Raw genomic sequence first — 21694 nt, 5'->3', positions numbered from 1 at the left:
CAATGGTATTGCATAGCATGACTGTCTACACATAAGATGATCAACAGAAGACTTCTGGGTTGAACAGCAAATAGGTTGTGAGATACAGGGTGGATACAGAAATAAATAAATGCTTTCTTATATCTCAACAATGAACAGGTAGAATTTGGAATTAAATTTAATTTTACTTCTATCAATGCCTCCTAAAAGTGAAATATCAAGGTATAAATCAAATGTGTACAGGAGCTACACAAAGGTGGAGGGAGCAACTAGAGTGTTATGGCCACAGTGAGTGTCTAGGCTGGGTCTTAGGTGTCTGCTGAGGGACAGCGAACATATCCCCTGTAACAGACAGGGGACATTGTAAAGTCTTTTTAAAATTTATTTCAAAGAGACAGATAAAACTCTATATATTTATCATATGCAGCATGCTATTTGAAAATTATATACACATCACGAAATGGTAAAATCTAGCCAATTAAATATGCATTACCTCACACAGGTATTATTTAGGGACTGAAACATTTAACAGAGGGGTAAGCAGTGTATCAAGAGCAGGAGACATTTAGGAAACCCTGGTACCATCTATTGAATTTTGCTGTACACTTGAAGCTGTTCTATGTGTATGATGGGCCGGGGATGCTGCAGCCTGCCTGCAGAAGTCAGGTCTCTCCTCTCAGTCTGGGTTCTGGGGATTACATGGCAAATGCTCTCACCGGATGAGCCATCTCCCCAGTCTGTATAGTCCATCTGTACGAAATAATTAGGATAGCCTATAGAAAAGAAGCTGCCAGAGCTAGAGAAATGGCTAAGTGGTTAAGAGCAACGGCTGCTCTTCCAGAGGATCTGGGTTCAATTCCCAGAACCCACATGGCAGCTCACAGCTGTCTGTAACTCAAGAGGGACTCAACACCTTCATAAAGACATATACACAGGTGAAACACTGATGTACATGAACTTAAAGAAATAAATCATTTTAATAATAAAAAAGAAAGAAAAAATGAAAAATAGCTGCCAGGGCTGACTACAAGCAGGTGAGGAGCTGCCTCACAAGATGCATGAGTTCTGCAGATCGGTGCCCCATAACATGAAAGCACTGACCATTACTGAACTGTGCACTCAGAGTTATTGTTACGGATGCTCTACTACAATGTGAAAATTAAAACGCAATCATCCCTCGCCCCAGTGTACCTGCCTCTGCATAAAGAGTAAGTAAGTAATCTCACAGCAAAATATAACTAAACCCTTATCTTTATTTTTAAAAACCAGGATATGGGATTGGGGATTTAGCTCAGTGGTAGAGCGCTTGCCTAGGAAGCGCAAGGCCCTGGGTTCGGTCCCCAGCTCTGAAAAAAAGAACCAAAAAGAAAAAAAAAAACCAGGATATTATTCGATAACTATTAAAAATAAATTCTTGACATTTCTGGTGGCTGTGGCAATGTAGGAAGAAGATGGCTGCCTCTGAAGAAACAAGAATGGTGTCAAGCAAAGCATCTTGGATCTACAAATTGGCTCCCTGGCCTTTGAATTACACAGTGGAAACTAGATATAAGAATAGTGTCTCACATTCTGGGGTTGTGCCTGTGCTCTGTGTTAAGTCACATATGATCCATCTGGTTATGATCTATGCAACTCTTAAAACTTAGAAGTTTTTTAAAAAGAAAAAAGATTATTGACCAAAAAAAAAAAAAAAAAAAAAAACACAAACAAAAAACAAACCTGTGAAGTGTGTGTACAAACTTCACAAACTGTGAAAGTTGCTAGTCCAAACATACTAACAAAATGTAGAGACATCTGACATGTATTTGGAGTTATGATTAATAGTTGAAGGATACACCACCTCTCCTCATACAATATTAATACAGTACTAATACAAAATAAGATTTGATTGTTGGAGTAGTATATAGCACTGCATATCTAGAATTTACAAAAAGAAATGGCAACCATACATATGCAGACATATGACCTTTACAATACCTATATGTAGGAAGAATTAGATTATATATACATTTTTTCTTTTATACTGTTCTTATGATATATTTTTAAAGAAAAAAGGTGAAGCGCCTTGTAGGGTTTCTTTTCTATCTTATCTTTGTGCGAGTTTTTAAAAAATATATAAGGGATATATCCTAGCTCCTTGTTGGTACTTACCTAAAGTACAATTCGATACACCGAGTCATACAATTAAACACAGTACATAAAAGGAAGGTACTAATAAAGTGTTATTTTTCCATTAATTTCACTGTGCTAGTCTGAACAAATTACATTTTAGAATTCTGGGTACTTCAAAATTGTTTTTAAATGATTTGGGATTAGATGGCATCTAACCTGCTTTTCAAAGGGATCATAATTCTATGTGTTTGGCATAATGGATTTCAGTTCTTTGCTCCAGAATGTAGCTTGCAGCATGGATCAATAGGACTGTCTGCTTTTCAGGCTTGTGCCTTCTGCCTGGTGCCTCTTCTCTTTCCATCCCACCCCCACCTCCTCAGTCAGCTTCTCTAGCCTCTTAGACACTCTAAAAAGCAGAGGCAGAGGCATTTCTGGGATCTCTGAACCCGAAATAGAGTACTTATACATACCGCTCTCTGTGCTCCCTTAAAACCTTAAAGTAAGGCATGTGAGCCACTTATGAATGGCATACACATCCCTGGACCAGGCCTCCACTTCCTTATTTATTTAACAGAGAAGAAAATGAAGATGGAAACAGTATACCACTTCCCTATGCCGATTTTATCTAAAATGTATTTGTTTTGGGCCAAATGTGGCAGAACACATCCTTAATCTCAGCACTCTGGAGACAGAGGCAGATGACTTCTGAGAGGTCAGCCTGGTCTACAGAGTGAGCCCCTGTCGCAAACATACGTTTAAGTATTTTATATTAAGATACGTTATATCATACGTCTAAGTATTTTGCTTGCATGTGTGTACCCCATGTCTGCCTGGTACCCATGGAAGCCAGACGAGGGTGTTGAAACCCCCTGAAGATGGAATTATGGGCAGACCACCATACGGGTGCTGGAACTGAACCCATGTCCTCAGCAAGTGCTCTTAATCACTGAGCCATCTCTCCAGCCCCTCTCCCCCACGTCAGTTTTAGAAAAAGCACTACAGGGGTTGGGGATTTAGCTCAGTGGTAGAGCGCTTGCCTAGCAAATGCAAGGCCCTGGGTTCGGTCCCCAGCTCCGAAAAAAAAGAAAAAGAAAAAAAAAAAAAAGAAGAAAGAAAGAAAAAGCACTTCAGCTTTTATTCTCAAAGAATCAGATTCTCCGGCTGGCAAAAGTAATGGGACTTGCTAATGGGGGCGGGGTAATGAAATAATGTGCATTTTAAAAGACAGCACAGAGTCTTATCCAGATATCCAGAACCCCTAAACAAGTTACTCAGTGACCACTAAGCCACACTTCTGCATGTATTCTCTAAAGGACGATGTGAGGATTAAGTGAAATGACTAACAATGTCTAGAACACAGTGCCAGCACAGAAGTGTGATGTTAATTAAGATGCAAGCCCACGCGCGCTGGCGCTGGTGGCTCCCTTTCCTAGTTCAGTTCCTAGCCTCACTCACTCACACTGTTCGTTCACTGTGCCTCCATTTCTTCACATCTAGATCCCTGTTTGAGACGTCTGACTGTGTCTGAGGTCTTTGTGCTATGACACCACTTGAGATGTATATATATACACACACACACACACACACACACACACACACACACACACATATATATATATTTTTTTTTCTTTTCTTTTCTTTTTTTCGGAGCTGGGGACTGAACCCAGGGGCTTGCGCTTGCTAGGCAAGCGCTCTACCACTGAGCTAAATCCCCAACCCCTTCCACTTGGTATATTAATCTGAGCAGGAAACAATGTCTTAGACATAAAGTGAGAACGTTGACACAATAAAACTTTGTGATAGTGTACAAAATAGAGAAGAGGGGAGGGAGAGAGAGGGTTGAAGAGGAAAAGCAGGAGCGCTGGGAGCTTGAGTCTTCTGAACCACAAAAGCAAATTGGTGCATCTATCCCACTACAGGCGGTGGTGTTCAGCAAACTACCCAAAACTTGATTTAAAATCATTATTCCTGGGGAGTGGAGAGATAAACAGATTGATGGTTAAGAGTACTGCTCCACTAGAGGACAGAGTTTGGTTCCCAGTACTCACAAGCATCTTCAGGTACCCACCACATACATTCACATGCACATGCTCATGCGCAGACACTAACTGTTTTAAAAGGGGCACAGCAGCAATAACTGTGGCCTCTGCGCTGGGCAGGTGGGCTAAGGCGTAAGACCCAGACCAGCCAGGGCTGCATAGGCCATCTTCATCCGTATCAGAGGTTCTTTTTTTTTTTTTTTTTTTTTTTCTCCCGGAGCTGGGGACCGAACCCAGGGCCTTGCACTTGCTAGGCAAGTGCTCTACCACTGAGCTAAACCCCCAACCCCTGTAGCAGAGGTTCTTAAGTTGTAGGTTGTGACCCCTTTGACTGTTTCTCAGGGGTCACCTAAGACCATCTGCATATAAGATATTTACATTACAATTCATAACAACAGCAAAATTACAGTTACGATGTAGCAACGAAAATAATTTTATGGTTGGGGTAACAACATCAGGAACTGTTTCAGGGTTTCAGCATTAGGAAGGTTGAGAATCACTAGTCTATATAAAATGACACACTGCTTCACAAATATGAATGAGTGAATGACTGACCAACTGAATGAACGAACAAACAAACGAAGACCTCCCTCTATTACCCAGACTGTAAGAGGTTGCGGGTTTCTGCTTTTCCCCAGGCAGAACCAGAGCACAGCGGCAGAGAACACAGCAGGAGTGTCTTAGTTTCCAGCACCCTGCTGACATGACCTCTATAAGTACCCAGGGAGCTGCTGGAATTTGGAGGAGCCAATCAAGGGGCTTAAATTCAGTCTAATCCACACATAATGGATGAGATTAAGTGAAGAGTATTTAAAAATCAAAGGAGAAAGAAGATCAGGGCAGAAAATCTAATCAAAGCATAACAAAGTATAAAAGGGAGCATTAGTCTAATCAATAGCATTATCATTTCAAAAGAAAAAAATAATCAGCAAGAATGGTCTAAAAACCAGTCCAAGCCAGTGCCCACAGGGAGAAGAGGCTCAAGTTACAGCCCTGGATACATGTGGAACCTAAAATTCATCACCAAGTTAGAAATCAAGCTCAAAAGTCAATGAAATCTTCCAGACTTAAATTATAGAATAAAAAATAAAAGGGGGGTGGTGGTGGTGGCTCAGTGGATAAAAGGTACTTATCACCAAGCTTAACAACCTGAATTCGAGTCCCAGAATTCATGAGGTGGAAGGAGAGAACAGACTCCTGTGAGTTGTCCTCTGATCTCCATATTTGCATCATGGCATCTTCTCTCCTCACCCCCACAAAATATAAATACAATTTTTATAATCGAAAAATCTAATGAAGTCAGGTGATGGTGGCACATGCCTCTAGTTCCAGCACTAGCAGGCAAAGGAAGCAAAGTGGGTTCCAGGATAGTCAGGGCTACCGAGAAACTCTGTGTCAAAAAACAAAACAAAACAAAACACCAAAACACCACCACCACCAACAACAACAACAACACCAACACCAACAAAGCAAACCAAGCCAAACCAAACCAATCAGTGCCGTAGCCACCAAAGCCAATGCTACCAAAGAGAACATGGTGAAGGTGAAGACAGCTGACAGAAAGCAGCCAATGAGGAGGGCAGAGGTGGGAAAGTAAACAGGAGCACTACAGCCTGACTTTCAAGATGAAGAAAGCAGCAGACAAGACGGATTACTGGTACAATATAATTCTCAGAAAAGGAGCAGACAGGAAGGGAATAGTGGAAGTAAGCCTCACAGGAAGAAGAAGTCCATAATACTCAAGTTTGGTAAATCAACAAAAGGCGGTATAGGGCCAGAGAGCTGGCTCCATGAATGATGCAGGTTCAATTTCCTTTATGTACACACTGGCTCACAACCATCTGTGACTGTAGTTCTTGGTGCACTACAGTAGCCTGCATAACTGTATGTGCACGCATGTCTGTGTGTGTATGTAACATTCCAAGACCCTAGCAGATTCCTGAAACTGTGGATATTGTCAAACTGTATCTATCTGCTCGCACGCGCACACACACACACACACACACACACACACACACACACACACACACACACACACACACACACACACACACACACATCCCTGTGAAACTTTACCTCCCAGTTGCAGAAAGTCCTTGAATCTTTTCTTTGCCCCACCTGCACCGTTAACTCTTTCGTTACTGCTCTATTGCTGTCTTACTTTTACTAAGTGACAGTTACTTGAAGGCAAGCACACTGGTGCTGCAACAGCTGGTGTGGGATTTAAGGTTAGCAAGTGGCCAATCGGAAGTCAGCCTGTACAGCAGGGCACTCTGGCCAAAGGATGACTAGTAGATCCGGGGAGATGGAAAGGAATGCTGCAGTCAGTACTCACTCTGCCAGGCCAATATGCAAGTTAAAGTTCCATGGGAAGCACTTACTCCTGTAATTTTCCTTTCAGTAGTTTAGACTGGGATTACTGAAACCATAAGAAACAAAACCATGGGATTGGGGATTTAGCTCAGTGGTAGAGCGCTTGCCTAGCAAGCGCAAGGCCCTGGGTTCGGTCCCCAGCTCCGGAAAAAAAAAAAAAAAAAAAAGAAAGAAAGAAAGAAAGAAAGAAAGAAAAGAAAGGAAAAGAAAAGAAAGAAACAAAACCACGGGGTGAGGGCTGCCGTGCCTATCTATACTATCTACTGAAAATCAGGGGTGGGAAGTGACCACGCTTTCCTGGGAGGTCAGCACTTACAGTTCCATTGTTCCTAGTGCTCTGTTACTACTACGACGACGACTATTATGACTGTGTCGTCTACTACTACTACTACTACTACTACTACTACTACTACTACTACTACTACTACTACTACTACTCATACACAGGCCCCAGGATCTGGACAGCCTTCTCTCTACTCACCTCATACCCACGTCAACACAGAGCCTCACTGCTCCAATAGGGTGGCTATGAGTACACTCTGAGGCCACAGTAGTGACTCTGGTGCTTACTGACATTACACAAGTTTCACTTGTGTCTGTGCTCTGGTTTCATCACATGTAAGTGGAGAACAGAGGGAGTCATCGTGAGGCCCAGATGAGCTGCTCTTTGTAAATGCTCACCAGTGGGATGTGCATGTGATGACTCACAAGCCCACAATAACAGCAGTTATAAAGCTGCCTCAAGTTAGACTACACTTCCTTCCTTCTAAAGACGAAACAATGCTTACAGATCACTTTAAGAGTTTTGACCACACAAAGCCCTGTATCAAGTCTTGGGTTCTTGTTTTTATTGTTTTTAAATCTTGGGCCCTTTGGAGAATGGGTAAAATGTACAGACACCTTCCAAAGGGAACAAGAGAGTTAGAAGAGAGGAGAGGGGGGGGGGAGATGGTGGGGAGAAAGGAAAAGAGATTTGTGAAATGTTTTAGGGTTCTTTGACTGTAGTCAAATGAAAATCAGGACACTCCAGGATTGTATTGCTTCAAAGTGGAAGCACTAGATGGTGCCACAACCAAAGGAAAAATGTGGAGAAGGCCAGGGGGATTTCAACTGGAACACACTTTCACAGAAAAGAAGTTAGGGCTGGAGAGGTGGTTCACTGGTTAAGAGCACTTGGTGCCTTACAGCTCAGGTTAGATTCCTAGTAGGCTCGTGGTGGCTCACAATATCAATCACCCCACTTTCAGAGGATCCGATAGGCACACACGTAGCACACATTCACAAGTGCAGGCAAAAAAATTTCTACACAGAAAGTAAATAAACAAATTTAAATCTTTAAATAAAGACCAGGTTAGGCTAATCTACTTCACCAAATGCTTTAAAGACATGCTACTCTTCTGTAGGCTCTAGACTTTGCCAACTAACAGAACTTTCAGCAGTGACATTTTTGACCTGTCATGGTTAACAGCAACTACATACCTGAAGCGACTGACCACACTGAAATGTGACTATTGTGACTTGAGGATTAAAGATTTCAAGCCAATTTAACTTTAATGTTTATGCGGTTTTTAGCCTCTATAATGAATAGGGCAGTCTACATTCTATTTTTATTTTGAAAGGACTTGCTTCTAATTATAGGACTCTATATATCATTGCTTCATGGGCTGGTCTGTGGCCCCCAGCACGTATGTCTGGCTTCATTGAGAGAGGATGACCTAACCCTGTAGAGACTTGATGCCCAGGGAAGTGCAATGCCCAGGGAAGGGCATTTTATTTCCTGTAGAAGACCCTACATACTTAATTCTTTGAGCTACTTTATCCAAACAAAGGCTTAAACCCTTAGTTTATAATAGTTTTTAAATTATGTGCATGTGTGTCTGTACACATGTACATGCATGTGTGTGCTGGTGCCTACAGAGGTCACAGGGTCACAGGTCAAAAAACCTGAAACTACAGTTCCCAGGGAGGTGTCTGTTGTGGGTACTGGGAACCAAAGTCCAGTCCTGTGAAACTCCCCAACTGCTAAACCATTTCTCTAGGCCTTAGTAACAACGCTTATTAAAGTATACACTAAAAGGCTGAATCAGATATCCTAGTAAGAGCACCAGTGGAAGGGGAAGCCCTGGGTCCTGCTAAGACTGAACCCCGAGTGAACTAGATTGTTGGGGGGAGGGCGGCAATGGGGGGAGGATGGGGAGGGGAACACCGATAAGAAAGGGGAGGAGGGAGGGGGATGTTTGCCCGGAAACCGGGAAAGGGAATAACACTCGAAATGTATATAAGAAATACTCAAGGGGTTGGGGATTTGGCTCAGTGGCAGAGCGCTTGCCTAGGAAGCGCAAGGCCCTGGGTTCGGTCCCCAGCTCCAAAAAAAAAAAGAACCAAAAAAAAAAAAAAAAAGAAAAAGAAAAAAAAAAAGAAATACTCAAGTTAATTAAAAAAAAAAAAAAAAAAAAAAGGCTGAATCAGTAAGAAAGCAGCCATTGCGATTTCTTAGAAAAGGAACAATCCCATGTTAGCAAGAATTGTCAAGGGCAGGGCTGGAGAGATGGCTCAGCCGTTAAAGGCTAGGCTCACAACCAAATATATAAGAATTGTCAAGGGCTAAGTAAAGTAACACTGTGAGGACAAGGTTGCCAGGACATCTTGAAAGAGAAAGAGTCTTTGAGCTCCAGAATGAAAGGAAAGTGCTACAGGCAGAGGCAACAGCTTGAGGAAGCACATGGCATGGTACAGAGACGGCAGACAGAGAGGGAGTCTGTGACCAAAGCAACACAGACCTCTGAGGCCTTTCACACCAGATTCTTTACCAACTTACTACACAAAAACTAAAGCTAATAATGCTTGCCCTGTCAGAGGGGAAAGCAATCTTCCACTCTCAATACTACAGCACAGTTTACAGCCAATGTCTGGCACAGAACCTTCAGTTAAATAGATACAAAGAATTAGAAAAATGCATTCTGGGGCTGGGGATTTAGCTCAGTGGTAGAGCGCTTACCTAGGAAGCGCAAGGCCCTGGGTTCGGTCCCCAGCTACGGAAAAAAAAAAAAAAGAACCAAAAAAAAAATAGAAAAATGCATTCTTGTCAAATACGGTAGCACAGGCCTTTAATCACAGCCCTTGGGAGGCAAAGGCATGTAGTTTCAACCAGCTAGAGCTAGTAAGACCCTGTTTCAAAAGAAAGCTAGAAAGAGGTAAGAGAGGAAAAGAGTTGCCAAAGCTATCTATACCTTGTTTAGAAGGCCGTGGAAGGGAAGTTTGGTGTGATCAACCACTTGGTGAGTGAGTCTAAATACAGCTAGCTACTTGGGCTCTTCCAACTTGGTCGGCAAACACAGTGAGTTCCAGGCTAGTCAAGGATATATAGTAAGACTCTGTCTCAAAAGAGACAGGGGTAGGAAAGAGAGGAGGGAGGGAGGAAGGGAGAGAGGGAGGGGGGAAAGAAGGAAAAGAAAATACATTTTCAAACACACAAATGCTTAAAAAGCAGGTGAGTTGCTAAAGCTATACCTGTTTTAGGAAGGCTGTGGAAGGGAAGTTTGGTGTGATTAACCAACCATTTGGTTACTGGGTCTGAATACAGCTGCTTGGCTCTTTTTGTAGAATAATTATTTGTCTGCAGCTGCTCCCAAATTACCAAAAATCAAATAAGTAGCTGTCATGTGATAGCAGGATTAAAGGCTGCCTCAATTTCCATTAAGGAGAAATAAAATAAATGGCCACAAGCACCGCCCCTCATTCGGAGACCAGCACAAAGGGCACTTTTATTCAGACTCTGTACACTGTGAAATAGCATTGTGGCCTGGAAGCCTCTGTGGCAGGCCTCAATCTGCTGGATCTGTCACCACACAATCAACACTCACTGAAAGCTGTTTCCTAATTTCTGAAAAACAGTTCAATGCATGAATTTGCTCTCCTCCCTCTCTCTCTCTCCCTCTCCCTCTCCCTCTCTCTCTCTCTCTCCCTCTCCCTCTCTCTCTCTCTCTCTCTCATTGGTTCTTTGTTGTTGTTTTGTTTGTTTTTTGAGACAGGGTCTCACTATGTAGCTCTAGCTGTCCTGGAACTCACTGTGTAGACCAGGCCCGCCTCAAACTCACAGAAATCCACCTGCCTCTGCCTCCTGAGGGCTGGGATTAAAGGTGTGAGCTACCACACCAATCTCTTTGGGGGTGGGGGTGGAGGGAAGCAGAGTGTCTCTATATAAGACAAGCTACCCTTGAACTCAGTAGCCTTGAGTGCCAGACCTTCCTGACTCAGCATATCCCTGTGCTAGGACTATAGGAATAGGCCCAGTGATACTGGCATGACTTTAAATTTTGAGATGACTGAGCCAAGGATTTTTTTTTTTTCTGTATAAAATTAGGAGAGAGATGACTCAGTTAGTATAGAGCTTGCTGTAGGAACTGAAACAGCTCAGAACCTCAGGATCAACGTACAAGCTGGGCATGGCAGACTGCACCTGTGACTATGATCCCAGCCCTGGGGACAAGGAAGACAGGGTCTTAGAGGAGTGGGGCTCTGGGGTTGGGAAACCCTGAAATTCACTGGCCACTGAACCTCCACAGATGGATGAGATCCAGGTTCAATAAGAGACTCTATCACAAAAAATAAGGGAGGGCAATGGAAGAAGTCACCCAACGAGTCAACTTTGGGCCCACACCCAAAGGCATGTGTGCACACATACTCAAGTGCATGTGCATATGCAAATGCTTGTGTACCTACAAGCATGTGTAAATATATATGAACAAGTACATAAGCCACATAAAATATCACGAGAGTATTACAGATGCCAATGTCATTCATCTAGGATATCTGCAATTCAGTCCCTTCCTTCATTCATTCGTTCAACAAATATGAATTCTTGTCAGACATTATAGTATCATTTTAGAGTGCATATTCTGAGAAAAACTGTGACCCTCAACTCTCACTTTCTATCTTTATTTTAGACAATGTCTTATAGAAATAAAATGTTCTTTGGGGTAACTGAGAAAACATAAGTATTGAAAAATAAAAAAGTATGAGGTCCTGGGCCCAAATCCACACATATCCCAAGAGGAAACAAAACAAAAAGCTAAAAGCATCTTAAGTCACTACTGAGACTTTATTGGGTCTGCTGTGTAGCCTCATAGTTTCTTGTCTCTTCTCTAATATTTATACTTACTGGTTTTATGTGTATGGGTTTGGCCTGTATCTATGTATATATACCACATGAGTACCTGGCACCTGCAAAGGGCAGAGGAGGGCATCAGATCCCTGGAGCTGAAGTTACAAATGGTTGTGAGCCACCATGTGGGCGCTAGGAAACGAAGTTGGGTTCTCTGGAAGAGCAGCCAGTGCTCTTAACTGCTGAGCCATCTATCTCTCCAGCCTTTCCTAATTTCCAAATGTGCTGTTTTGAGCTAAAGCTGGCCTACATTGCCTTTTTTAAAGAAATACTTTTCTTACTTTCTATTCCTGTGTGTACGTGTGTTCCTGGTTCCCTCAGATCTCTGGAGCTAGAGTTACAGGTGGTTGTGAGCTATTAAGGTGGGAACCAACCTCCAGTCCTTTGTAGATATCCTCTACTTCTTGCATTTGATACAAAGTAAGAAAATTCTTCACACTCCTAACAAGTTTTGTATCACTCTAAAACTTTTAGCAAGGCCTAACTTGGTGCCCAGCACTTGAGACATGATGGTCGGTTGCTATAAAGCAAAAAAAAAAAAAAAAAACAACCAAAAAACAAAAAACAAAAACAAACAAAACAAAACAAACCACAAAAAAAAAAAAAAAAAAAAAAAAACTGAGGACAGATTGAGCTGCACAAAACATTTTCAACAAAAAGCAAACAGGAAAAAAGCTGAGTATACCCACTGCAGAGAAGGCACAGTAGGGGCCAGAAAGATGGCTCAGCAGTTCAGAGCACTTGCTGTTCTTGTAGCAAACTTGAGTTCAATTTCCAGCTCACCACCATCTATAAAACCAGTTCCAGGAGATCTGACACTGTTTTCTGGTCTTTTGGGGCACCAGGTATACATAGCTCACAGACATTCAGAAAACATCCATGTACATAAAAGTAAACAAACAACCCCCAAAAACTAAACTTAAAATATTTTTATAATTTTTACAAATTATAAGTTATAAGTTAATAATTTTTACAAAAGGTATAAATTGGTCAGTGGTGACACGTGCCTTTATTCCCCAGCACTTGAGAGACAGAGACAAGTAGATCTCTTGAGACTGAGGCCAGCCTGGTCTACACAGATCGAGTTCCAGGAAATCCAGGGCTACACAGAGAAACTGTCTCTAAAAGCCATAAAGAGAAGGCAAGACGTTACTTTCATAGTTAGGGTTTTTACTGTTTGGGGAAGAAAGAGTTATTTCAGCTTACACTTCCAGATAATAATAGTATATCACTGAGGGAAGTCAGATGAGGAACTGGAATAGGGCAGGAACCCGGAGGCAAGAGGCCATGAAGAGGTGCCACTTACCGGCTAGCTCCTTATCAGTTACTCAGCCTGCTTTATTATAGAACAAAGGACCTCCAGCCCAGGGATGACACCACCTACAACAGGCTGCCCCCAAACCCCCATCAATCACTAATTAATAAATGCCCTGAGGCTAGATCTTAGGAAGGTATTTTCTCTTAATTGAGGGTCCCTCCTTTCAGATGACTCTAGCTTTTGTCAGGCAGATATAAAACTATCCAGTACAACTGACCTTTTGTCAACTGACACAAACACAGAACTGTTAAGTCACAACCTTTCCTTTCTCATCCATCCCCCAAGTCTCACATTAAAAATATAAATAACTTTCAAAATCCTTTACAAATTCAATTACATTCAGTCTTTTTTTTTTTTTGGGGGTTCTTTTTTTCGGAGCTGGGGACCGAACCCAGGGCCTTGCGCTTCCTAGGCAAGCGCTCTACCACTGAGCTAAATCCCCAACCCCTCAGTCTTTTTAAAATACCCAATCTCTTTTAAAATCCAATGGCTTTGAAAATTCAAAGTCTCAAAAATGTGAGCTCCTATAAGGTCAAAAATAAATACTTTCTTACTTCAAGAGGACAGAACCAAGGCACAGTCACAAGCAAAGCAAAGCATAGCAAAACTCCCAAAGTATAAATAACTCAACAGCCAGTGTCTGGGATTCACTCTTGATCTTCTGGGCCCTTCCTAAGTGGTTGGGTCACTTTTCCAGCACGGTCCTCTTCAGCACACACAGCTTGTCTTCTAAGCTCTGGCAGACTCTACTCTAAGGCTGCTGCTGTTCTTAGTGGTTGTCCCATGCTACCGGCATCTCCAAAATGCTGGGGTCCTCTGCCGCAGCCGGGCTGCACTTTCACCAGTGGCTTCTCCTGGCCTCTCCCAGTGCCAAGCTCAGCTTTTCTCCATGACCCCTTCATGCCTTCAAGAGTCACCACCTGAGTGACTCTTACACTACCAAGTGCAGTTGCCAGTAAGAAGAGATTACAGTCTAGTCCTCCTCTGAAACACAGCCTGTGTACTGACTCTCAGAAAACACTTCACCTCAGAGGCTGGTCTCCTCTTCATCGCTGCTAATTTACCAGCTCCAGCTCATCAATGACTATCCCAGCAAAAGTTTTACTTTACTAGTTCAGTGTCTTGTTAACCACAGCTGATTCTTCGGCCCCAGATGTCTGGAACCACAGACTCTTATTTCAAACTAGCAAATGGCTCCGATAGTCTTTAAACTTCTCTCTGAAATGTCACAAGCCGGGCCTCCATCTTATGCATTGCCCTCAATATTTTATCTTCCAAGCTCCTACAGAACAGCTCACCAAGCACTGAACACTCCATGGCTTTTCTTGCACAAACGTCCCAAATCCTTCTACAATCCTCTCCAAAACATGTTGGGTCTGTCACAGCAATACCACACAATCCTCGAGTCAACTCATCTTAGCTAGGGCTGCTATTGCTCTGATGAAATCCATGACTAAAGCAAGATGGGGAAGGAAGGGTTTATTTCAGCTTATACTTCCAGGTATCTGAAGGGATCATCAAGGGAAGTCCACCAGCCCAGGAATAGCACCTCTCACAATGAGCTTGGACTCCCCCATCAATCTCTAAGAAAATACCCTACAGCTGACTCTTACAGAAGCATTTCCCTTCTTTTAGATGACTCCAGTTTAAGTCAAGCTGACATAAAATTTGCCGACATACACTCCTATTCCTTATAATCAGGTAGTTCCAACTTTACCACTTAAATATAAATGTTGTCATATATGTTATATATTCATGTATATTCATGAATATACATTCATTCCTTTAACTCAGTATTTTTTTAATAAATGAGTTTAAAAAGTGGTTTACTAACCTAAGATTTTAAGTACATGCCCAGTAATTTTCTTGCCTTTTGAAGGACATTACAACTTTGCATATTCAGTTATGGGGTGTTGAACATGCAGTTAAAACAAGCATGAAACATTCATACAGAAAAACAGAATACAACATAAACATAAGCACAGATGGTGGGCAGAGGACAGAATTAATTATCACCTATTTATTTTGATAAATATAGTCAGGTCCCCATTTTCACAGCTACACAGGAGGCTAAAGCAAAAGGATTGCTTAGGTCCAAGAGCAGCCTGGGCCACATAGCATGGCTGTGTCTCAGAGGAGGGGATACTACTATCCTCAAAGAGGAAAGGACAATGGCATTTATAACTCCACTTTCCAAATGCAAGTTAAGATACCCTGCCCAAATCTGATTGCTGAAAACAAGCTAAGTTGGCTGGGGATATTTCATGTAGCAAAGTGCTTGTCTAGCAAGCAAGGTGCCTTAAACTGAAGCTCCAGTACTACACAGAAATAGTAAGAATAATAAACATAAGCTAGCTGAGTTCAGTGGTGCACACATAATCAACACACAGATGCAGGAGGATCACTGAGTTCCAGGTCAGCCTTAGCAACACAGTAAGTTAAGGGCACTCTGAGCTACACAGTGACAGCATACCTCAAAAACAAACAAAAAAGGACGAGGTGATATATAGCTCAGAAGTAGAGTACTTCCCCTAGCTTGTGTAAGACCCTGAGTTTGATTTCCACGAGCAAATGAACGAAACAGTGACAGTGAGACAGCTCTGTGGATTAAGGAACTTGTCATCAAGCCTGACAACATGAGTTCAAGGATTCTACATGGTAAAAGCAGAAAAATTACTCATAAAAAAGTGTCCTCTGCCCTCCACATGTATGTCATGGCACATACATACACACACAAATCAATAAATGTTAAAAAGTAAATACAGTAAACTGAAACTGTGAATAAAAGGCAGAATGAGTCTCCTGATGTATTCAGAGTGCACTCTTCATGGCTTTCTCACACATCAAAGTAAACAGCAGGCTGATAAAAACTGATGGGGAAGTCTGTAACCACTCACTTCATCTCCCCAAACATATTAAAGCCAAAAGTTGTTTTGTTTTTTTACTGAGAATTTAATAAATCTGTATTAAAAATGACACACAGTGGAGTGACTGTTCAAACTGCTCCTGTAGTTGCCCATCTCTCTTGGTGCTCTAGACTGTCCTGTTCCTCCCAGACTTAGCCCACGCCACCCACACTGTCTCACAAGGACAACTACTTTGCGGATGGGTACCTAAAAATGAGGCCTCGCATCTAAACGAACAAATATGACTGACACACACCTGTGAACCCAATGTTTAGGAGGGAGAGGCAAGAGAATCACTCTAGCTAGCTATAGACTAGCTGAGACTACATAATGAGCCCCTGTTTCCAAAAACAAAGAAACAAACTGGAGATGGCTCATTAAAAGCACCCATTAAGAGCACTCATTGTTCTTGTAGAGGACACAGGTTTGATTCCCAGAATCCACAACTCTAATCCAAATCCAATGCCCTCTTCTGATCTTAGTGGGTACTGCAACACATGGTGGCAAAGCACACATACATATAAAATGAAAATAATCAACTTTTTCAAAAAGGGACGAAGAGCCAGGTGGTGGTGGCACACACCTTTTATCCCAGCACTTGAGAGGCACAGGCATGAGGATTTCTGTGTGTTCGAAGCCATATCTGGTATACAGCGCTAGTTCTAGGACAGCCAGGGCTACACAAAGAAACCCCATCTTTAAAAACAAAAAACAGGGCTGGAGAGATGGCTCAGCCGTTAAAGGCTAGGCTCACAACCAAATATATAAAATACAAAAAACAAACAAAAGGGGGGAGAGGACACGAGGCTGATTTTTTTCTAATAGATAATTTGGCTCACAATTTTTATTTGTAATCATACCAATATGCAAAAAAATTAAACTGATTTATTTTTATGAAGGACAGATGAGGGCATCAGATCTCTCAGTTGTGAGCTAACATGTGGGTGCTAGAAAGCAAACACAGTTACTCTGGAAGAGCAGTCAGTACTTTTAACCACTGAGTCATCTCTCCAGCCACATAAATTTATTTATTTGAGACATGTCTTGTTACTATGTAGCCCAGGCTGTTCCCAAAATAGTAATTTCCCTTTCTCAGTCTCTTGGGTGGTGGGATGGGATTACAGGAGTGTATCACTTTACCTAGAATTCTGAAAGTATTAATGCCTCTTTCAGAATATTATTTTCATAAATCTAGGAACAAGGAAACAAAAGCTAACATGTAAAAAGAGGAACAAGCCACCAATTACAATATGTATACTGAACACTTGAAAACTTGTCTTCTCACACATAAGCAGGATATAAGGGAGGTCTGTGTGATTGCAAACCAGTGAAAAGCCAGGGAGAGAGAGGAAAGACTAGTGGAAATGTGCATGGAATCATGGGCTTTGCAAAGGCCTTTGGACTTCACTCTGATAGAGAAGCTCTCTGAAATGAATACGTGAGAGATGTTGTAGGGGAACAGTGGGGGCCCAGGAGGGTAACATTCTGAGCAGGGAATAACATCACCTTTGGAGTGGGCACCCATGGGTTCAGCTCAGAAAGTGAGAGTCTTAGACACTGGGCAAAATCATTAAGAAAATGCCCTACAGGCTTGCCTATAGCCCGATCTTATGAAGCATATTTTTTTAAAGATAGATTTATTTATTTATTTATTTATTTATTTATTTATTTATATGAGTACACTGTAGCTGTATTCAGACATCAGAAGAGGGCATCAGATCCCATTACAGATGGTTGTGTGAGCCTCCATGTGGTTGCTGGGAATTGAACTCAGGACCTCCAGAAGAGCAGTCAGTGCTCTTAACTGCTGAGCCATCTCTCCAGCCCATGGAGGCATATTCTTAACTGAGGTTCCTTCCTCTCAGGTAACTTATTTGTGTCAAGTTGACATAAGACTATCCCGCACAACCTAGTCTTCTAATTTCTGTCTTTAATGGTCACTGTGAGGATGTGTAAGAAGAGCAGACTGAGGAGGGTGGAGAGTGGAATTATTGTAAGGCTACTAAGAGAAGAACAGACTTGGACCAGGGAGCTACAGCAGAGTTGGTGCGACACTGTCAGGTTTTCATGTTTTGATGGCAGAGCTGCCAAGACTTCTTGATAATTTGATGAAAGACAGTAAAAGAGCACTTAATGTGGGTTTTGTTGGGGTTTTTCTCCCCCTTGCTATTTCTATTTGGAAAGACTTTGCTTCTTTTCCTTGATAGGGATTGGAAGCAGGAGCCCTGCACTTGCTAAGTGACCTCCCACTGAGCCAGGCATGTCTGTAGTTCTGATTCCCTAAGGTGTTTAGCAGCTTCGAGAACTCAACAGCAGCCATTTTTGCGCTGTGCTGGGGATGAATGTCACAAGAGTGAAGACGCTAACTTCTAACTCCTGAAGGGAAACTCTGAGCAGAAGGACAATTGTAAACAGCTTTGAGAAGAAAACTATTTCTGTTCCGTTTCTGAGGACTGTAATTAAGAGTTGCCCTTTTCCCTCACCCGACATCTGAAGGAAGAGGGTCACCAGCAGCTGTACTGGAATCACAGGTGGAATTCCAGTCCACACGGAAGTGGTTGAACATATATATGCCAGAAGGGCCAGAGGACGGGGTGTCATTACACTGGACTGAGCAACCTTCCTTGTATGAACTATTTAAGACCATCTACCCAGTCAAAGGCAACATCATAGGCTTTGCACATAAAAAAATTAAGAAAACTTAAGGCATTACAAAAGAGTGAGAGAGAACTACACTTCTATTTTTCAGAGTGTTGCTAACATTTATGATCCAGGACCATTTTTCTTGGTAAATCAATTACAGAAAGACCACTGTTAACTTTTTTCAAAAGTAACAGTATCACAACATTAGTTTATAATCAACTATTGCATTTGTTTGACTTTTGTCAAATTTTCTTTTTAAACAAGGCTTTGCTATGTGCCCTTGGGCCTCTACTTCTGGAATGCTGGAACTCCAGGCGTCTAATACCTTAACTGGCTCAAACATTCTTCCTCCTGGATGTTAGGACATCCAGGCTGGGGTGTGGCTCAGCTGGTAGTACTTGCCTAGCATGCATAAAGCCCTGGGCTCAACATTCTTTAAAACTGCATAAACCTGGCATGCTGCACACACTTTTAATCCCAGTGCTGAGGAGGTGGGGGCAGGACAATCAGAGGGAGACAAGGCCAGCCTGGTAGCATGAAACCCTGTTTCAAAACTAAACTAAACTACACAGACAAATGAGGTGAACTACCTGCTATGGGGCAAACAGGAAATGTCAGAAAAAATATCCCTATCTTGGCAATATGCATAATTGTTTGAGGTCTATAAGACAGTTTCATAATTTATTACACTAAACAACGTGAAATTTCCCTCTATAGGCCTAAAATAATAGTCTCTTTTGTAAGCTCTCCTGTTGGCTTTTTAAAGATGGACTCTTGCTTGTACTATGGGTTGAGCTCGTTTCCAGCTTCCAGGGACTGTATCACAGGTCAACTTCAGCACACCTGTTCTAAACGCCAGCAATGGTCGGTAACCACCGCTGTCTGCTATGCCACACTAGGAAAAAAAGGACCAAAGGATCATGAAAGTGTGTTGCTCTGAGTGATAATTCGGTGCCACTTCTTTGTTGCTTTGCCTTCTTTCCTATTCAGGGTCTCATTGTGTAGCTCTGGACTGGTCTGGAACTTGCCAGTGTAGACCAGGTTGACCTCAAACATGTGTGTCCAGCTTCCTGTCTCTGCACTGTGATTGCTGGAAGATGTGAGCCACCATCCAAAGGAAGGTAGGTATACTTTATGTAAATGAATAGAACCACATTGAGTTAGCACAACTGTGAAACTGGCACAAGTACGAAAGAAAACAATGTGTTGCAGAAAGCCTTTCAACCCCTCACACTCACTTGTTACACGGATGTGAAACTGAACCGCCTGAACTACCTGGAGAAGAAGACACATCAAATGCACTAAGGCAGATAAACAGCACCTATTTTGTTATCAAACCTTTCCAAATGATAAAAACCCAAAAATTCCAAACACTATCAGAAATGTAAATTTGAACTTTCCTTAGTTGATCAAAAGTTAAACCTCGGGGTTGGGGATTTGGCTCAGTGGTAGAGCACCTGCCTAGGAAGCGCAAGGTCCTGGGTTCGATCCCCAGCCCCGAAAAAAAAGAAAAAAGAAAAAAAAAAAAAAAAAAGTTAAACCTTCGGCAGAATGTGGTGGACCACTCCTTTAATCCCAGCACTGAGGAATCAGAGACAGGCAGATTTCTAGGAGTTCAAGAGCCAGCAGGTCTATATATCAATAAAGTTCCAGGCCAGTCAAGGCTACACAGAAAGAGCCTTTCTCAAGGGGGAAAAAAAAGCTAAAATTTCCACATTGACTTTGTAATTCATTAAACTAAACTATCTTGAGTTACTTAAAAAATAAATTTAGTATAACATTAAAATCAAGGCAAAAAGCATAGCAGTCTAAAGAAAAACATGTTTGATTTCTAGATAAGAAAACAGAATGGCAGGCTGCAGGAGTTGTAGGCAATGAAGTTTAGAAAGTGACTGATTATAAAACTAAAAGGCCACCTAAAATTGAAATTAACAACTCTTTTGTAGAACTGGTTTTATCTGCAACAGACCCAAAAATCTAAAGGGGTATCAATTTCCAAAATGTTTTAAAGAAACCTGAACTTCCTACATAATGTTTACACAGCATTAATTTAAAAAAAAATACCCAAATTCCCTAGTGACAAGTCAAAGTCTGCAGTTATTCAGATGAAGTATTTTAAAAGGGTAGTACCCTAAACAAGGGGGAGATGAAAACTAGAAGAATAAAATATTTTTCTTATTGACATTTTCTCAATGCAATCTTTGACACAATTGCAAAAGGAGGGAAAGCGTATCAAAGAGGAACCCCACTGGGCCCTTGCCTGTAATAGGCATCTGTGCTGGCTGTCAACCCACCAATAGCTGCTTGCCCAACTGTCCTAGCTCATTTGGTCAACTCCCTCCCTCACTGCAGAAATACTAGGAACTAATGTGTTAAGTTCACTTCTGCCAAGACATCACTTATAAGAAGGTGCAGAGCAAGAGAGGAGTGCTGCAGACAGCGAGCACAGCAGCGGTGTATAAACCGCCTCTGTCACTCTCTAGAACAGCTTCCATGGGCTGTGCACAGCAGCATAGCGGCCCTGTTAGCTCAGAGGAACACCACAGAAGTCTTGAAGGATAAAGTGCTTTATTCATAAGTAAAAAGTCCACAGTATGACACTGGAAATTGTAAAGCGCTAACTGTAAACATAGTCACAATTCACAATTCTTTTTTTAAAGATAGATTGTATGTATGTATGTATGTATGTATGTATGTATGTATGTATGTATATGACTGCACTGTCCTTGACACACCAGTTGAGGGCATCAGATCTCATTACAGATGACTGTGAGTCACCATGTGGTTGCTGGGAGTTAAACTCAAGGACCTTTGGAAGAGCACTCAGTGCTCTTAACTGCTGAGCCATCTCTCCAGCTCCACAATCCACAGTTCTTTGGTGCTGCATGTATGTGTACCCATGAACTGACAGGTGAGGACAGGAGACTGGTCTACCCATTAAGGAGCCAGGCAGCTTTGGCACTACAGCCATCAGTGAGAAACCATCCCACCCCACGCCAGGAGCCTCCTCCTCTCTCCTCCAGGTGGTGCCCACCAGCAGATAAAGTTTTAACCAAAAGGTGCACCAGAGGAATTAATACAAAGGCACTGCCCTGAAGGAGATCCTAATATAGGCCAGTAACTTGCTTTCCATAGTGACCTTAAGTTGCCAAGATAAAAG

General features: G+C 42.1%; 1 protein-coding gene across 13 annotated transcripts in view; it reads right to left on the bottom strand.

Moving 5' to 3' along the window:
- Nrf1 (nuclear respiratory factor 1) overlaps window positions 1-21694 on the bottom strand; it is a 105801-nt gene that overhangs the window by 66611 nt on the left and 17496 nt on the right. The gene's annotated exons all lie outside the window — the stretch shown is intronic.

Source organism: Rattus norvegicus, chromosome 4 (genome assembly GCF_036323735.1).
Source record: "Rattus norvegicus strain BN/NHsdMcwi chromosome 4, GRCr8, whole genome shotgun sequence".
In the NCBI taxonomy this organism is placed as follows: Eukaryota; Metazoa; Chordata; class Mammalia; order Rodentia; family Muridae; genus Rattus; species Rattus norvegicus.
This window is presented reverse-complemented; position numbering and strand designations above follow the sequence as displayed.